At 41.4% G+C, this 5,479-nt stretch overlaps 1 long non-coding RNA gene across 1 annotated transcript; it reads right to left on the bottom strand.

The window, feature by feature from the left end:
- Positions 1-1,001: 1,001 nt before the first annotated feature.
- LOC146253864 (uncharacterized) lies at positions 1,002-4,174 on the bottom strand. Its single transcript, XR_014731667.1, has 3 exons — positions 4,126-4,174; positions 2,873-3,003; positions 1,002-2,016 (listed from the first exon to the last, which is right to left on the bottom strand). It is a non-coding gene; the product is annotated as an uncharacterized LOC146253864 (long non-coding RNA).
- Between the last annotated feature and the right edge of the window lie 1,305 nt (positions 4,175-5,479).

Genomic DNA, 5,479 nt, shown 5'->3' with positions numbered 1-5,479 from the left:
AGTGCTCAGTGGCCAGAGAAAGCGCAAAACGGTCCGCGCCTTCTTTCCAATTCCGGCTTGTCTGGTTTTGACTTGCACAGAATAGTGACTCGCCTTGCTCCTAGCTCCGACACTCGTGCACTCTTGCAACTAGATGGACACGTCGTACTTTGCGGCAACCTGTCGCGATGTGAGCTAAGGCATTGCAGTATGGTCAGAAAACTTACAGAATTGGGTTCAAGTCTGATTAAGAATCAGATACATGATGCAAACTTGATGAAAATCAATGCTATCACATTATAGTATTCCTTTCACTAGGATTTTTGAAATATAAGGATAAATATATGGCTATTCTACATGGAACTCACCACATACGTTTTTTTCTTCTTCTTTGTTTTGAGTATAATTGCCAACGCATTGTATCGGTTTAAAGAAACTGTTAACTTGAATACCTGGCTCCATTGTTCTAAGTTAAAAAGGCCTACATATGATACTATTTTGATGATGATGAGTGTTGCTTTATCATTACTAGCTACTATTAATGCCATCATTGTGGTGTTAACTGACATAACGTTAAATAATCGTAACAATACTGTGGTTATCAGACATATATACAGAAGAATATGTCAACGGAAGAATATGTCAACAATCTATAATGATGCCTTAACATGCCACGCTATCACCTATTAGGCTGTAATTACATTTGTCATGTCAAGATCATAATAATGTTAATTACAACATTGTTAAATCTGCTTTGAAATAACGGAAATCAACTCTACAAACAACCGTCATGTATGTATGTAAATTGGCTACAGCCGGGCAGACTCATTCGGCTCCAAGTAAATTGTCGATTGGCTAAATGTTCCTCTCACTTAATTTTGAAATGTAGGCCTATTCTAGACGGACCTCAGCAAAAAATATTTGCTTCATGTTTTGAGTATGAATTTGTATCGATTAAATGGATATAATATTCGCTTAAAACATGTAAAGGCAATTCCTATACTTTTTTTATCAGGTCACGTTCATATAACTTTATTTTAATCTGCTTAAAAATAAATGGGAATACAGTTTTTTCCAATTGCTGAAGCACAATTTTGAAAACAGGGCTCACTTTTTCATAACACAACACACAATTCACACAAGTAGCAGAACACCTCCAATGATGATCTGGGCGGGCAAAGCAGAGAGAGGGGAGGTAACCTTTCTCGTATCTACGTCACTTGGAGATTTTCAAACAGAGCGTTTGAGCCTTCATTTTGTCAAAGGCGGAGAAGAACACCCAGGGCTTTGTTTAGACCTATCGAAAATTCTAGCCACTGGGGGACCAAAGGCAGGCTAGGGGAACTCATATTAATGTTAAATAACCTCATAAAATGAAGTTTTCATGTCATGTCACCTTTAACTGGACATGCGTGAAGTGTTGAGGTGGATTTAAAGTTGTGAAATTCTGTGTGCAGTGAATCCCATAAATAAGGGGTTAAATTAATTATTTATTTGAAGAGTACAGGTTAAGATCAGTTTGTGCGTTTAATTATTGTATTTTTAGTTTTATGCTAATAAACCTTGGCAGTTGGCACTCGAAACAAACTTGTGCTCAAAGTGGGGCTGTGTGCCCGGGAGTGTGATACAACACTAGCTGCTGATACTGTCTGTGCACAGGACGTCAACATAGAGAAAGGAGAAACAGTTTATACAGACCTAGTTTACGTAGCCTACGTTTCCACAGTTTGTGTTATTTTGAAGCCACGTGTCACAAGAAAACAGCATGTACTACAAACACTGCAAACCAAGATCAGGAAATGTTCAGATAAAATACTTCCAAGCCTAAATACCCAGACCGAAAATTTAATAATTTATAACAATTAATAATCCTACACCATTGGAATAATCATATTAATAATAAAAAGTCAGACACCATTTTTTTTTTAAGAGAGGTTGATTATTGTTACTAAGAAGCCTGTTCCGGATGTTTCCTGTCCTCCTTATTGACTGCCCTAAATCTTCATCTGCTGGGCTCCCATACTCAAGCTCATTCACCTTTAAGGAACATAATCACAACCATAGGTTAGTACATGTCACAGTACATTTAGTCTAATTCATAGCTCTTTTATAATGTGTTGTTATAGGTTGGGAAGAATAGAGGGGTAAAATGGTAAAACAGTATAACAAGCGAGTCCAGGTCTGGCAGTGATCAGGTGGGCTGTGGAGGCAGAGTGTGACCATGACATGAATGCTTTGTTGCTGGTACGTTGTAATCCTGCATTACCTCAGTTTCCTAAACATTTCATCTTTCCTTGATGAATTCTGAGGCCATGGAGATTCTTACAGACTTTCCCACACAAACACGTTTCTGATGATGATTGCTCTAGCGACAGATCATCAAAGAAATTATGTAGGGTTTCGACTTCACGGCTAGAATGTATGAAACTGTTTCGTGGTGGGGATTCCCAATACGATCGGAATTCCGGGTAGGAAGTCTGAATAGGATGTCGGAAGTCTGAAAATGATGGGAATTCCAGATGTGATCTGGCCGGTGATGGCCGCACAACCTTAGGAGCGATGGTGCCCATCACAGTGATGCGGGCTGGATCCCACACACAGTCTTCTTCCAGACCACTCTCCACCATGCCACATTTCGGTGGAACCCAGGCCGTGTCATAACCACGATCATGCCAGGTTTTCTGATCTGGGTGGTTCTTGTGGTCGATTTTTTTCACTTTGCCAACATTGACCTTCACCCTCAGAACAACCCTCTGATGCTCAGACAAATTTAGTGGGTATCTGCTAGCCTTCTGGAAGTCTCGGCTGAGGTACACCCCTGGACCCAACATGCCTCCTGTGGATCGCTGGAACCCATTCCTCTGTATAGCTTTAGCAGCCTCTTTGCTGGTACCGTGGTACATGATGTAGGTCTGACCAGACTTGGGTTCTGGATGATCAAGTGGTATCACCCCTGGGGGGAGAGTGAAGTCATCCTCTGCCCATGTGCACTGAGACACTTGGAGCGCTTGGCTGGACATATTACTGTGGGAGACAAAAGGGTGGTAACTTAAAGATCCTGTAAAGCCAATTCCACGATTTGCTTCTCAGTACATTATACATGTGTGAAATTAGTTCCTGAAAGCATGTGTAAAGCTCTAAAACTTTGTTGCACTGAAATGTGGAGTTAGACCGTTGAACAGTTTATCTTCCGTTTTCAGCTCAGGTTTTGTTTAGGCGGGGCAAAAACCCAACCTACTGTATCTACGTCACAGCCACCTATCTAGGTTAGATCACAGACTGTTTATATAACCTGCATTCTGTTACTCAGCTGGCACGATGCAAAGACAAAGTCATTAACACAGAAAACACTCAGAGACTGCAGGTAGGTATGTTCTGATATCTGTAATTGTTTTAGCTAGTGTTGCTGTTGCTGCTAAATTAAATAAATTTGAGGGGGCGGAGCTTCAGCTCCTTCAGGAGACACGCCCCCCCAGTCTCAAGCAGAGAAGACTGCTGACTTCCTCACGATTTCAAAGCCTAATTTAACACACTTGTCTGTGTTTTTTTTTTCATTCGAACTTGGATAGGTAGTTAACAACACATTATTCTGTGGTATGATGGGGAACTTAAAACACATTTTCGATTCCACTTCTTTAATCTTTAACAATCTTTTCACATCGCGAAGCCCAAAGACAACACATGAAATTCCTCTGCCATCATATTTGTCACGGCACACTACTGTAAAGAAATTACTGTAGATGTGTGTACTGCAACTAGTTACTATTGTAAACATACAATACGTTTCTTACAGTGTGTTTAATATTATTAAATCACAATATGACAAAATCCAAGATGCTTGCTGTCTGACATTACAAAAGATTCATTATGAAGTACATACACTAGTTTTTATGAAGCTATAAGCAATACTGTTTAGTATTTACTGTAATTAACTTTTTAAATGTGAAACAGAGAAATATAGACTATCAACTCAAGCCTGACACTTTTACAGTTTTTCTTTTTGACTGACACATTTCTTTACATCCTGTCTACTGTGATTATTAAAAAAGTACATGTTCACTCCAAATGCATATAATTTCATCCAATCAAAATCTCCATGGTGAATCTATGTGGTTAAAGCTTAGAATGTTTTTAACAGATACTCACTCTTGAATTAGTGATGTGTCTTGGTATGCAGTAAGGTGAGGCGTGTAAGTGTGACTTTTATAATGCTTTTGACATGGGTGTAGCTTAGGTTTGGCATACATAACTTTCGTTTCCCTGAAAAAACTTGTCTCTCGCTTTCATTTCCATCATGTTCAATTCGCCTGCTTATGGCACATAGCATATCAGAAATTCCTCAACTTTATCACATATGGCTCCTTAACTTTAGGCCAGAATCTCCTAACATTGATGTCAAATCGAATTTGGGACTATCCTGGTTGGACAAAGCCACTTTATGTTTAACACATAAACCCGAATATGCTTTTCATTATAAATTATATAATGCCGCGGCGGCGGCGGCGGTGCGTGCTGCTGGTGGAGGCTCTGCTTGCCCTCGCTCAAAACCTGAAATCTACAAAACGGATTGTGGGAAGGTGATAGTGGAAGATGAATTGTTGAATTTTATTGTGGTTAAAATGAACACATTAAGCCACGATGAAATTGTTTTACTGACAACAAACAACTTTTCATCTGAGTGGATTGAGGAGTCCAAGCGGCTGTTGTTTGACTTATGCCCGAATACAACGCAACGCTGTGTCGCACACAAAGGCTCACAGAAGGACACGAGTAATATCAAGGCCTGCATGAAGTTACTTAATGAGTGCGGTGAAGATATTCCACGTTTTGTTTCACATTACTTGGATGAACTGCCACCTGTCGGGTTCGGCAATATGGACGTCTCGGCTCTGCTTAGCCGAGTGGAGCAGCTGAGCCAACAAGTCTCTGGCCTGAGAAAGGCATTGGATACTCAGGCTGATGTGAGTGAGAACTTGGGGACAATTGTTACGGCCATGGATCGCCGAGTGGCAGCGGTGGAGACGCACCGTACATTGTACTACGACCCTGGGGCTGCTGGCACCGTGCGGGGGCCGCGCCCTGAGGAGTCAACAACGTCTCCATCTGTTAAGTTGCGTCTCCTGGGACTGAATAGGCCTACCGGCGAGATCGCCAGCACCTCACGGGTAGACTGGAAGGGGCTGGTGGGCTCCACTCAACAGCAGGAGCTACTGGATGTGGAAGTCACATCGCCACGATCACAGCCACAGTCCCCACAGTGGAGCGCTGCTGTGAAAAAAGGTCGCAAAAAGTTGGGGTCCCTTAAAGCAAATGTGCCACCGAAACCCACCGAAACCCATTTCCATTTTCCCACCGAAACCCATTTCCATCATGTTCAATTCGCCTGCTTATGGCACATAGCATATCAGAAATTCCTCAACTTTATCACATATGGCTCCTTAACTTTAGGCCAGAATCTCCTAACATTGATGTCAAATCGAATTTGGGACTATCCTGGTTG

Source organism: Hypomesus nipponensis, chromosome 17 (genome assembly GCF_054491055.1).
Source record: "Hypomesus nipponensis isolate SF chromosome 17, ASM5449105v1, whole genome shotgun sequence".
Lineage (NCBI taxonomy): Eukaryota > Metazoa > Chordata > Actinopteri > Osmeriformes > Osmeridae > Hypomesus > Hypomesus nipponensis.
This window is presented reverse-complemented; position numbering and strand designations above follow the sequence as displayed.